We start from the raw sequence: 14566 nt of genomic DNA on the forward strand, positions 1-14566 counted from the left end.
GACAAAAAAAAGCCCGTGTTCCAAAGCATGGTGACCTCCCAGTCTCCTAAGCTGTATGAAATCCCATTTCCTTTCTACTTGTGCTAAATGTAAAAACAGAAACAAAGGCACACACCTAAATAAACAGAAAAGCACAGACAGAGAAGGGGAGAGAGGCCCTAGCGCAGGTCCTACGCCAACTAGTACAGAGAGATGTTTCCTATTTGCGGTCTTTCGTGTTAGACCTTGCCATATCATGTGAATGAGAATGTGAGTGGGAGACTCGTTGGACAACGTTGGTTTTACAAATGTCTCACGATTGCAGAAACACCTGCTTTATATTATATTTCTTGCTGGTCCACAACAAAATTCCTCGCTGGTCAACAGTTCTCAGCAGGCTTCATTTCTTCCTTCTCTGTGGATGGCTCAAATCACTGGTTTCTAAATCCTGGGCCACCACGAACCTGAACCTCCTTGAGTAGGAGGGGGAATACGGAAGGCAGAAGGGCACTTCTGCACAGAATCGTGACAAAATGGTGGCTAGAGAACCTAAACCTCATGAGACTGCTCACCATCAGGTGGGGGTAGCGGGGCAGGAGGGTTACCCAGGCCAAATGGACGGATCTGTAAGACCCATCTGTTTTCACCATGAAAACCTCACAGCCCACACCTATGCAACACACACCACTCCAGTCACCACAAGTTATTACTCTTGGTCTCCACCGCTTCCTGTGAAGCTGTAATGGGTCTGAGAGAGCGTCCAATGAAACCAAAGGGATCCTTTCCATTAACTCAATGGGCTCTGGATCAGGCCCAACATCTGTTTGGCCTTCTCTGTACACAGTGCAGCCAATTTATTCTTTATCCGTTCCTGGGCCTCTCTCTCCAATAGCATCCATATTTTCCTACTTATGGTTGTCATTAGCCACACCAAGCACCAACGCCAGTAAGAGACCATCCTTCCCCTCTTCGGCAGCCAGTCCCCTGCCGTGGCATAGCCACGACTGCTGCCCCAACCCCATATCATTTTGGCCAGGTAACAGTCTCTCCTTTCTCCTTGTTCAGGTTTCCAGGCTATCCCTTCAAGCTGCCAAGCTCTTCCTACTCTTCCCACCAAGGATAGGGCTGGTTTTTGTTTTCTGTTTTATTGTAAATCTGGCCAAGAATCAATACAAACACCAAACAGAAAGGTCCAAGAGCCCGTAAGACACCTGAAGAGCATTGCAGAGAAGGGACATGTTCTCCGAACAGACATTTCCCACCCTGGCTGATGACAACACAGGCAATGAATTCTCTAGCAATCCAGAGTACAAAGGGTAACAGCCAACAGGCAGCTCCATAGTCTTATATTGGGATCCAGAGCTAGAATAAGAGACCTAGCAACAAATCTCCAAGCTGTCTGTATAAAACCAAGTGTGTGGTGTATATATATATATATGTGTGTGTGTGTGTGTATATATACACATACACATATATATATTGTATATGTGCATAATGCCAGTTAACAACCGCTCTACAAACATAATCTAATTCGTGATTCAGGTTGGAGAGACTATGTTGGGACTAAGCACAGGTCTTCTCCAGGTCCCACAGTGACAGTAACAGCAATGGTCCATGAGACACCATCCATTCACTGAGCAATACACAATATTCATTTCTTTATGACTTTGCTGAGCCCTTAGATTCCAGGGTCTTTTTTCATCCCATCACACACAGATTTCCGTGCTGCGAAATGCATGCTACTGCTAAGCAGAGCAATAGTCTTCATTTACAAACCAAACAGCTTCTTCCAGCAGAAAAACAACTCTCCAGCGTTAAATCTATAGATCCTTCCAGACACAGAGTTACAGATTTATTTAGGCACTGACACTCTGTGAGAATCCCATGCAAAAATACCCCCTCACCATATCCCAAACTCACATGATTTTGAAAACGCAAGCGTGGTGCCTGAGGCCAGATGAGCGGACTGGCAGGCTGCTGGCACTGTGCATAGGCACATACATCTGCATGTCAGGTAGTTACTCATTCCTGCATACTTCCCTGATAAAATCTGGATTGCCTAAAGCTGGTATTTTCACTCCAGTTTCCTTATCAAGGTATTTACCACCTCCTGTCTGTGCCTTGCAGACCGAGGGTGTTAAATGCTCCCTTACTCTTTCTTTGTGGTACAGTGAGCTCAAGCATATAGGAGCTGCCGTACAGGATGGGATTTCTAAACCCACTGGAGCATGCAGTGGGTGGCTGCTGGCCTGGGCTTGATGGGATCTCACCCTGTTTGTACCTGGGACGTTGTGCTTTTGATCCTCAGGCTGGCTTTCTGCAGCTGGCGGGCTCCTTCCTGTGTTTTGGGTGTTTGTTGTGGTGTGTCCTGGTAGTCCCTGATTGCGTTTGAAAAGCTGTTCTCTCCTGTGAAAGGTTCTATCCTGGTGTACAGCTGCATGAAGAGAAGGATAGCTTGGGATGAAGTCTCAGGAATAGCAGAAGTGTAAATGGCACCTCAATATAGACACAGAACATCTTTTTCTCTCTAAAAGTAAAAGCATCTCTCTCTGTAAATAACAATATTGAGATAGGCCACGGACCGCAAAGGCAAGGTGCTCTTGGAAACTTTGTGCAGTCCCTTTCCAAGAGCACCCCACACCTCTTTCCCACAGACTGCTGATACAAATCATCTGGTTTAGCCAATGGCTCTCACACCCTCTTCTTCGCATGAGAGCAAACATCACTCCCAACATAAGGGTGCTTGATGGCTCTGTTGTTCCCTCCCAAGCCTGATAAAAGGAAAAAGAGATACAGATCCTGAAACAGTATCTAAAAGATTATTAATATCCTTGAAGAAAAATATTAGATTACCCATTGTAAGAAAGAGTTGAATTTCACAAACACTGTATGTATTTCATCAGTTTAAAAGTAGTATTTATGGAGACTGACTTTGTCCACTGTGCACTGGGGGAGAAAACAGTTCATTTTGGGGTGCTGATTCTACCAACAATGCTACTCTCAACCATTCCCATGAGCATTACACTATAGGAATATAGCTTTGTGTCTGAAAAAAAAGGGGTTTTGGCTAAATTCAAACAGAATGAAATGCAATTTGACTTCAGAAATATCAAGTTCTTTTACTTAAAAAAAAATAACAATATAGAGTTTTTCAGGCTTCATATAAAAATATTTTCTTCTGATATTTCTGCTGTACAACACTTACTGGGACCCAGGAAAATTCCTCTATTTTAGTGCTGAACCCTTCTGTGGTTCTTCTGCTGAAAGACGTTAGACTTGGATCCAAGGTGGCTGTCGTACATGACAGTGTCCAGCCTGTGAGAGCACTCTGAACCCCACCATCTGGGCAGAACAAGCCCTGTCCACTGACAGTGGTGAAGGAAAACCAAACAGGGTTCCTGGGGCTGGTTTTCCCCATCACTTTGGCTTTTGGATGAGCCAGCTCTGAAATCAGAGAGATGACTCTATATCTGAAGTGGCATTAATTAGGTGCCAATTGCAACGAAGGCATGATGACGTGGGCTTCAACGGAGCTGCCTGCCTGGGATCATGTCCTGCATCCAAGCTATAACTTGCTTTGCATCCTCCTTCCTTCTGGGATTAAGAGTAGCTAGGCTAAAACCAGCTTGAGACATGCCTGCTCTTGCGGTGATTTCTCCTGGGCCTCTCTTAGGAGCTGTGATTTTTTGGAGGTCCTGTGCACCTGCCACAACCCCTCTGTGCCAGGGTGCTGAGTGCCCAGCGCATGGGCGGGAGCAGTCCTGAGATGCCTGGAGGAAGAAGCACAGGAAAGCAGATGCTTTAGAAAGTGCTGACCTGTTTTGTCCTGTCCTGCAACCTCCGAAGACAGTGCTCAGGAATAAAACGTAGGGAACCGTGTAGTGTGAGAGAGCAACTCAAAAATTACTCCTGTAGTGAAGAAACCACATAATATATTCAAGATGTCAGAGGTCAGCTGTGGTGTATGTGAATCATGCTGCAAATACCTCACCTTTAACTTTACCGTCGTAATTAGATTACAAAGTTTTTATTACAGTTTTAAATCCTGCCTTTATAGGTTGCTGCCCAGCTGTGCACTTAAATCTGGTTTTATCACACTTTCTGAGCTCATCACATTTAATTCTGCCCCTACAATGCTGGATTAACTTTAAGGGTCGCTGAAGTCAAGAAGTCACTCACCCTTGCCCTACTAATGGATTCACACCATCCCTGCATGGCCCCTAAGAGTGATGTGTACAGTAAACTGCATTTATTGGCACGGTGGAGGGGAAGGGGCATTGGGGTTGTTTATTTACTCCACTGCTGTGCTTACCTATCAGGATATTTGCACAGATTACTGCAGTCATGAGATGTTGTTTACCTCCAAAAGCCTGTTGCAGTGAAATTGCAGCAGCACTGCTCTGAGAGCTCAAAAAGAGAGTATCTAGGTCTGCCTGTGAGAAGTGGATGGCTGAGGCTGATTATTGAGGTTTATAGACCTGTATCATCTGAGGAGCTGATCAATTGTTTCCATTCAGAAATGCAGAGATCACACCCTGCCATCACAATCCTCCTGCCAGAAAGCCCAGATCTGGTACTTTATGGGGCCCATCTCTGATATTTGAGGCAGTCCCCGCAGAATGAAAAAACATTATATTTTTCTACAGGTGTCTTCTTCAATGTTTCTTATCATCAAGAAATCAAGGCAAGGCACAAAGGAAACTCTTCATCTAAGCAACATTCACGCCCCAGGTTTTACCTCAGTCTGTTCTTCTTTGACCAGCAAACATCAGATGGGCTGGTGTCAGATACCACCTGAAAAAGATGACCCATTGTCCTGAAAAAATCATCATGTAAATGGGCAAATAAAGGGCAAACAACATTATTTCTTTTTAAAAAATGTAGAAATGAGGTACTGAGTGTCCATCCAAGTGATTTACATGAAGTCACAGGGGGAATCTGAAAGGGATCTGGGAAATAAAACTAGCTCCAGCAGAAAGGTCATTTCGTTCTTGCTGAGGGATGCTTTGAACAGAATTAGAACAGACCTGAGCCAGAGATGGACATCAGGGACTTTAATGAGAAACGGGGGGCAAAAAACATCACTGAGTAATGCCATGACAATTTCTGACCTTTGTTATTCAATGACTAGACACAACATTTTTGGACCTGAGGTTAATAATCTTCAGCAATATACAACCTTCTCCCAAGGAATGTGTGGTGATTAGGGCAAAGAATTTCACATGGTCACAAAATATCTATCTCAGAGTCCTGGGCTTATAAAATACTCTATTTCCTCCATTAATTGTGTCCACGTGGAGCTGTAACTAAGTAGCTGAAACAAATAAAACCAAAGTAATATTGTTTCCTTTTAAAATATTTCACTTAATTTGTGGAAGAGGTTTGGGCTCATTAAAAATAGACCATCTCCCATGAGGGCTTTATCCTTTTCTTCTCCAAGTCTCTCAACCAATCCTTAGTAATGCACATAGCAGCACACTCCTCCTCGGCACAGCCCTGGCTGGAGCCGCTCTTGTTTGACTCAGCAGCTCCTGCCGTGCTCGGCAGCGAGGGCAGGCAGTGCTCCTCTGGCTAAGCAAAGCGAGGCCTCGGTGTCTTCTGATGCGTCATTGCTCTGAAACAAACCGTCAGTGTTGCTGACTAAAATTTCCTCCTTCCACCTCCAGCTCGTTAGGAAACTCCACTCCCTCCTCCCACGTTAAGGTTTGGCTACCCATAGTTGTGGAAATAACAATATGTTCATTGCAAACGAAGGGGCGAGAAAAGCTTAGACCTCAGTTAGGGCTTACTTAGTTGAAGCTATTGTGCAGGCACTTGGCTTCTTCTGGTGGATCTTAGTCTGCTCCCTAATCTTTCGAGGTGAGCGATGAATCAGTTACGGGTGACATCAGAAACCGCTGTGTTGTCAACAGACCGTGACAATTCCTTTCCCTGACCTAATGTCAATCACAAAGCAGGGGACAAAGCAGATGAGGTAGAGGTGAAGAGCAACCTGGAGCAAGGGCGTTAGGCTGCAAGAGCAACCTCTGGAAGAGATCAAAAGATTCCACAAATTCCTTTCCTGTTTAACACCGTTTTTGCATCCTCATCGTATCTTTTCCAAGTCCACTTCTCCAAAAGAAAGGCATCTGCAACCATGACTCTAAAGAAAAATGGGAGAAGATCTGGTAATTCCACACAGTGAACTCTTCCACTGCTGCTGTGCTCTGACCCGAAAAGTTCTCCTGCTGCAGTGTAACTGAGGCAATGGCAAGACCCAAGGATGGATGAATGATGTGGATGCCCCATCCCTGGAAGTGTTCAAGGCCAGGGTGGATGAGGCTTTGAGCAACCTGGTCTAGTGGAAAGTGTCCCTGCCCATGGCAGGCGGCTGGAACTGGATGAGCTTTAAGGTCCTTTACAACCCAAACCATTCTATCATTCTATGATGGAAGGATCTGACCAAAGGGTGCCAAATACACAAGCGTTTCACACAGGGCAGAAGCTGAGACTGTGATCTCTGCACTAGCGCGTTTCACTAGGTATTAAAGCCCTGTTGGCATCTAATGTCTTTCCCCTCTCCCCCTCTACTGATGGGGCCCCAAATACTCACCAGGTTATCTGTTATCATATGTATGTTATGGAATATATACTTCAGCCCTATTTGATGAAGACATTTCCATAAAATTGGATTCTGTGATCCTTCTCCAAATATCTCCTTTTGTTTTGTGGGCCCAGTTGCACTGTAGAAGAATTTACACCAATGTCACCAGGCAACAACTGAACTATTCATGAGGACATCCCAGCCAAAAGATGTACAGGAGTTCAGAGGCTCCCCAGTGCTGGGTCATTCCAGTTCTTCTCACTGGTTTTCTTCACCTTCTGGGGGGCAAGCCACATCTGGGAAATTACTGGTGTCCTGCTGTTCACTATGGACACCACTGGGGCCCAGGATATGGTCTTGTAAACTGTGATTAGATCTACAAAGCGAACTCTCATTATGTCCTCTCTAGGTCTTTAAAAACACATTTCTCTAACTGCTATGATTATATTCAAATTCTTTCATTTTGGTAATAACATCATCCACATTTTCCTCTCTCCTTCCTTTTTCTGATCATAACCTTCTTAGGCACAATAGAAAAGTCATCCCTTAATTCTCTTTTCTCCCCATGCTCTCTGCCTTTGGGCATGATCACTCTCCTCCCCAGATTAAAACCAATATAAACAGCTTCTCTGCTCTGGGTGAGCTAAACCATAAGTGTGGGGCTTTTCTGGACTATATTTAAAAGTAACTATCATCAGTCTTCTCATGGCATCACCATCAGTATTATTAGTAGTATTATTGTTTATGCTAGAGCCCCCCTTAGAGCTGATAGCCAAGATCAAGGCTTGACAACTGTTCAGATGCTGTACAGCCATATTGGGAACGCAGTCTTTGCCCTCAACAGCCTGAAATACATCTCACCAACTCAGACATGAAACAGTGCAGAATGGGTGAGACACTGTCAGTGTGAGAATCAGAACCCAGCTCAATAAATCCTGTCGCTGCCACTCCTCTGCTGCCTCTCTGCATAATGTGAACTCTGCCTTCTGCAGCCTCTGCTGATCATCAACACGGCTGTACCAAATGCTTCGAAGCCAAGAATTGCCATTACTCAGCCCCAGGAAACACACTCCCAGCAACTGGCTGGGATGGCCTAAAATCTTGTCCTCACCATAAGAACCATGGGAGAATTTGACTGGGATGAAGACTTCTGCCCCGAGTGTACTTATTCCAGAGTATAATGTTCTACTCCAGGCAGACACTAGTTCCACATGACTTCAGAAGAGCAGAGGAGTAGTAAATGCTCCATCCCTGGTGGTGTTCAAGGCCAGGTTGGACAGAGCCTTGGATGACATGGTTCAGTGTGAGGTCTCCCTGCCCATGGCAGGGGGATTGGAATTGGATGATCTTAAGATCCTTTCCAACCCAAACCATTCTGTGATTTTATGAATTCAGGATCACCTCTCAGCCCATAAGAGCTGGCCCTGCTGACTCCACAAGGTACTGTAGCATGTGGGAAAAGGCATCTGACCACAGCAGGATAACTTGATGTGCCAAAGGCGTTCTGGCATCCTCTGAGGATGTAAAACTTATGTACCCAACAGAGGACTATGTACTGCTTATATCAGATCTGTAAAGAAACGTGATATTATTAAATATTTAAAATGTCATGATTGTGACAGAATACAGCACTCAGATGTATCATGGGAAGCAAAGAGAGAAAAACATCCAGCAGCAGTTTGCTCCGCAATAGGGACTGTGCACACAGGTCACATTTGTCTATAAAGGTGTTTTCTGGATCATGTTTATCTATGCATCATAAATGGAGACACAGACATAAGAACACTTGGTTTTAAGAACTGAATCACTTGGCTTTGATAAGATTTTATCTAGATATAAACCGAATTGATTGACATCTCCTATTTGTTGGGTTTAATGAGCTCATAACTGCGCTTTAATTGGTTTAATTACCAGAACATAATACTACAGGTATGTAACGTAGACCTGTAATGTAAAGCTATACAATATATTATATATGCTATGCATAATATAACACAACTTGTAACATAACACAGTTTTTCATGAGAATTATTGCTCAGATTATCAGTAGTGAATGTTCAAGTGGCATGAACAGAAATTTCCTTTAAGTAATGTCTTCAAGAATCAGCCTTCCTTGTATCAGCTCCTAAGAACAACATACACATGAGGAAAATGTGAAGGCTGTGAAATATGAAATTACTTGTAGGCTAGGGCAGGATCTGGCTTTGGGTCTAAGCTCCTCTAAGATGTTTAAGCACCTAACTCCCATTTCCAATTTCCATGTTTGCTTCAGAAACACAGTTTTTTCCTCTAACTTTTTCCAAGGCTGGCTCAATGCTCACAGCCTTTTTTCAACCTATTTATTGTCTCCATTTTGGAAATGGCTATTAACAGTCATCCAAATACAATTGTTTAGGTCTCTCTGGTGACACAATCAGCATCTGGGAGAAACACATAGTGTGCAATTGTGTCTTTAATTATCTTTCCATTGTGAATAGAGATGCTGTGTGCCAAGGCAGTTATTACACCTGACAAGGACAATGTATTTACAATGGGTGTTTATACAGGCTAATTCCTTGTAACAACACCTTGACAGAAAGTGCTCCACCTGCCTTCATGTTCCCTATCGCAATTGCTAATTAATATTATTGTGCTGAAAATGATCCTATCAGTTAGTCTCTCCTGTCATAACCACTGCTCCCTGCTTAGCTATGCCCAATTAAGCTGCTGCTGACTCACATGCTGCTAAGGACGTTCAGCAGCCAGACTTCTTCTTGCTGATCCAATTCACATTGCTCTGCTTGGTTTTTAGATGGAGCACTCCATTCACTAAGGTGCCCCTGCTGTGGAGCACGCTTCCCAGGCAGTATGCCTTTCCACTCAGCAATTCTCACACCTTACTATTGCTGCTGATTCAGGGTTTAAAACTATATTCCAGTGTGTAGTAGAGTTCTCCTTGATTTAATTGGTTAATATAGAATCACAGAATGGTTTGGGTTGGCAAAAGACCTTCAGATCATCCAGTTCCAACCCCCTGCCATGCGCAGGGACACCTCACACTAGACCATGTTGCCCAAGGCTCTGTTCAACCTGGCCTAGAACACTGCCAGGGATGGAGCATTTACCACTTCCTTGGGCAGCCTGTTCCAATGCCTCAGCACCCTCATAGTAAAGAACTTCTTTATGTCTAACCTGAACTTTCCCTATTTATGTTTGAACCCATTACCCCTTGTATGGTGACTGTAAGTATGTATTTGAAGCCAAGTGGCATCTGATTCACTTTGCCAGTCGCGCTGGTTAAAATACAGTTGTGAATGCAGTCCATGCTACTGGACAAAGTTATTCTGCAGGACACTGCACACAACGGTTGATGCTGTTCTGAATTTCCTGTATATTTGTCAAGCTAAAACGATGCTTATATTGCTTGCATGAATAAGACTTGATCCTTCAAACTGACACAGAGTGGAACTGCTTTGCAGATCTTGTCTCTGGGAATTGTGGCAGGGACTGGGAAAGACAGCAGGGAAATCCTGCCATCAGTCCCAAAGAGTCAGGTTCATAGAGTGACTTTGCTTTGTGCAAGATGCTTTGGGCTTGATTTTGGGCTTGCATCTGGGTATGTAAGGATACAAACAGCAGTCTAATGGGATTGTCAAAAGGACATTACTCACCCCTCGGGAGGCCGCCTCTTCTGCCAAAGAGCTCCTACACGGCTCAGCTCAAATTGCAAAACCTCCACGTTCTTCTGTTTCTCATCTGTAACAAGAGAGATAATTACAGAGGTGCTAAGAGGATAAACGTAGTAAAGTCTGGGAGGTGCTCAAGAAAAAGCATGTAAGATAGATGGGGCATGACTAGTTACTCCTGTCTCAAGGCATGCCTGAGCGCTGCAGGGACACAGACAGGGCTTCTGGCCAGCATCAGCCATGATGTCTCAGTGGCCAAGGGGGCTGGGTGAGGGCTCAGAGGATATAGGGTTATCTCTAGGTTTGCTTCTGATCAGCTGCTGAGAGATGCTGCACTCTGAAACATTCTTGGGCCTTTTCAGGTATGAGGATGTCCCCTGGAGGAGCACTTTAAATGACATCTCTGTGCAACTAAAACATCAGTGAATCACATGGAGGGGGGAAAGTCCCCAGTCTCCTCCAACTCTCCAAGAAAGACTGGCTTAAAATTTGGAGAAGCATTCCTGCTGGAAGCTGCTGCTCACTCATCCCAGCTTGCTGGGCCATCCTCAGCAATAAAGCTGCTTGCCACATGTTGCTCAGTGGCCCTGCAGTGATGGTGTCAAATGAGTGCAGTGCTGTGAGGGGACCCATCCTGCCAGCCCAGCAAGCAGAAGGAAATGAGACCTTAGGAGAAAGGATGTCACATAAGGAGCCACTGCCTTTTTCCCTTGGGATCAGCTCTGCAGTGCATGTTATGGATTAAACTGTAGGCAAGTGTAATGAAATCTTGGGGAGGGACAGGCAAGTAAGTAACCCATGTGCACATGCCTTCCTGTGGATAAGGCATTCAGACTGCCTGTCCTTGAACTAACCAGTAACAACAAAAGTAGAGGGAGAGAAACAAATAAAGCTTAAGAATTGAATGCATCTTCCAGTGCACTAAATGAAGCAGTGAATCGAACAGGCTAAAGGAAGAGATGTGGAAAAATCAAAGACTCATGAAACCATGCGATTCTTATAAAGGCAGGGAAAGGAAATAATTAATTCCCAGAGAAATGCAATGGTGCCGCTGCAAAAGGAAGCAGGTGGTCAGCACACCGTGTCTGTGCATCCTGAGCGCTAAGCAGGATTAAGGCATTACAGAAAACTTTCTGCTTAAACCTGTTCCCAAATCACTCCAGGATACCGTGCCTGCAAGGAGCACCTTTCCTTCGGAGGCCTTCCTCCTGTGTTTGGAGAAGGGCTGGAAGGTGGCTGGGATTGACCACAGCTCAAATATCCTTTATGGAAGTATTTGTTCTTTACAGGGACTCCTATGGGAGCTGAAGGTGCGCAGAACCTCACTGGATGAGCCCTTGCTGTCGCCACTAGTAACAATAATAAAGGGCAGGGAAAGAAATAAGACTGCAACTTCCTTCCAGCCTTGAGGTCTGTGTGTAATGGGAGAGCAAGGATTCCACAGGGCACTTGATTCTGCTTTCTCTGAAGCAGTGGTAGACAGAAACACTTGCTAAAACTTCAGAACCACCATGTATGTGTGTGGTTCTATACAGTAAGTATAAGGCATACAGGTATCTTTGAAATAAGCTGTTTTACCAATAGGGAATCACGCGGAAAAAGCAGTTCCCTTTTTGACTGCACTTTGCTTTGAAAGGAAAACATCCAGAGGAGAAGAGAAAATGCCAAGAGCACTGCAATTGTGCCATTTCAAAATTTACAGCATGAAGCATTTGGCTTTTTCACCCTCAAGTTTTCATGCGGATCATTATGCAAGGCTGAAAAGCAGGAATGGAGACAAGAGACTTGGGCTCGCTTTTTGGGAGGGAAGGTGGAAGAGAAGTTTGTGTGATGGGGTGACTCTTACACTCCGAAGTCGAATTTCAAAATGCCTTCTTGCCAGGGCATTCCATTTGGAGTATTGCTTCTGTGTCTTTCTGTATTACCACTGTCACCACAGGAGCCACACATCCCATCTCCTGGTGTCCTAAACCTCACAGAGCCCACAGCTGTGGAAACTGAGGCAAGGAGCAAGTACCTGATTTTTAGAACCTAACAAAGAGCATCACTAACAGCAGTAGGTGACGAGCTGGATATTGTGAGTCTGCGATCCGCAGCTCTGTCGAAAAGAAATAAATCCCCTTTTCTACTGTGTTTTGAGTCAGCCTGGGTAACGACAAGGAGCCTTTTGTTGTTGCCATTCAAGGAGTTGGCTGTTGGTTCGAGCTCTTGCGCTCACATTAAGGAGGCAGCGAGGGGGGAGCCGAGCGCCGATCCCAGCGGGAACACGTGTCCTAGGTTGGCCCATCTGCAAAATAATTCTTCTGCGTGTCATCTAGGCCAAAAGCTGAGTCTGGGATCTGCTGCATGGCTAAGTTCCCTCCCTGCGGCGGCCAGAGCTTGCGTGGTGACAGTTACGGGGAAGGGAATTGAAATGTTTGGGGGAGTTACGGCATGGAGAGTGACATCTGTGGCAATGGGCTCATAAGTGAAGGATTTGGTGTAATACACGTAGCAACAAGGTCACAGTCCCAAAAACTAGGGCTTGCCAGAGAAATGAATGAAATCAGCCAGGCTATGATTTGGGTTGATTGGTTCCAAATTCATCTTTAATCTAAGTTCTTTTCAAGGTCATCATAACTGGGCTTGCGTGAATCTTGGGGCCTAATCCTCATCTGGTGCAAGCTGGAGAGAATCCATTCGATTCAAGGGAGCCTCGCCAGTTTACATCAGATTGTGGTTATTTTTAAGTGCAGGTCATTTAGAAATATGTAAGTACTTACTTCCAGCTATACTTTTGGAATACAGCAAGTCAAGCCAAAACCTACCAGGATACAGAGCATCCAATTTTTTATTTCTTTTCCAAGCCATGGGACAAGTATCTCCTATGTTGAATCACTTACACTGTAATGCAGGAAACCCAAGGATGTAAACAGCAACGAGGTCTCCATGGAGTATTTCCCAATCCAGCTTGTGCCAAGAAGGGATATCCAGAAGGGTGCTAGGCAGTGGCAGTCAAATGTGCCACTAGGAGAAAAACTGCAGGAGAGTAAGGAAGACATCGCTCACCTGCAGCCTCCAGAGCCTCCCACATCCCAGCCCTGTTTCTCCTTTATCATCTCTATGCTCTCACTGGTTTCTCCCAGGCTCACCCCACTCATGGAAGAGGTGCAGCTCCCTTAAAATAAACAGGGCCCTTTCAGATTATACCAGATGAGGATTTGGCTATGGAATTCTGACAAGTCCAGGTCTGACAGCCCTGTGAAAGAACTTGGATAAGAGATGTATCTGGAAGCAACAAAGCCTTGAACAAACCCTGGGCCCTATCTCAGCTTTCAAAACCGGCCAGCTTCAGCTTCCAGACCCCCACATAGCCCCTCTCCAGGTTGAATTTTACAGCTTCAATATGGAAGACCAACCAGCTGGAAGGTTGACTGGAAGAGCAGCCTCACTACTGGAGCGAGCTGGCTCTGAACATGCCCTTCATGTAAGAGGGAGTGCAGACTTTGTGAATGTTTTGAGTCTTTGTAGCTAGTGATAATCTCTCTTCCTACATCCCAATTTCTAGCCATGGTGAATTGCTTCACCCTCAGTCCCGCAGACCTGCATCCGTGGAACATTTCCCTCCATGGGAACAGTCACAAAGTAATGAATAAATGCATTTCCCCAGGAAGGAGAGACCATTCGTAAGTTTAATAAGACAAAAAAGGTGGTTACCTGGGCTGAACATCATTTGGTAGGTCAGATGAAACAGCAGCAGCTCACTGAAAAAGAGAGAAAAACCCTCACTAGCAGTGGTCTTAGAGAAATGAGGTTAAGACCCAGAGATGATCCAGGAACCAGCAGCTCTTCCACTGCCTTCCACAGCCTCTAAAGACGTCAGTGCAATGGTCTCCAAACAAGACTGAGACCTCTGGGTATAACACCAACAAATGATATCACCTAATGAAGTAGTGAGTAGGAGAAATACCTATTTTGCTCTGTGCTGAGGTGTTGTTTGGTTGGGGTTTTCAACATCCTTGAATAATTGTCTCCCTTAGCAAAAGTGGTGCACATAATATGTGGCAGAGGCAAAAGAGCTATATTAAAAGCTATAATTACTGCTGTTTAACAATTAGTAGCTCCATTTGAAGATGTTTTGAGTAAGATTTATGGTATGTTTTCTAATTTTTAATTTCTAATTATGGGGAAGCAGCTTAGCCTTGAGTATTTCTCCTCTAAAAAATGTAAAAGAATACATAGTGCACTTTTGGTCTGTAGAGATGGATACAGAAACAGGAAAAAACATATAGGAAGGAAAGGATAAGGGGTGTTTTTTTTGTGTGTGTAAGCAAGGTTTAAACAGAATAATTAAATTTAC

General features: G+C 44.6%; 1 long non-coding RNA gene across 1 annotated transcript in view; it reads right to left on the reverse strand.

Moving 5' to 3' along the window:
• LOC134159355 (uncharacterized) overlaps positions 1–14071 on the reverse strand; it is a 29892-nt gene extending 15821 nt beyond the window's left edge. Inside the window, exons 1-3 of the long non-coding RNA XR_009963120.1 lie at positions 13924–14071; positions 10213–10297; positions 2261–2413 (exon numbers count right to left, since the gene is read on the reverse strand). This is a non-coding gene — a long non-coding RNA (uncharacterized LOC134159355). The remainder of the gene's footprint in view (positions 1–2260; positions 2414–10212; positions 10298–13923) is intronic.
• Positions 14072–14566: the final 495 nt, after the last annotated feature.

This window comes from Pezoporus occidentalis, unplaced genomic scaffold, assembly GCF_034315485.1.
Source record: "Pezoporus occidentalis ecotype Australia unplaced genomic scaffold, CSIRO_AGI_Poc_V1 ctg10, whole genome shotgun sequence".
NCBI classification, from domain to species: domain Eukaryota; kingdom Metazoa; phylum Chordata; class Aves; order Psittaciformes; family Psittacidae; genus Pezoporus; species Pezoporus occidentalis.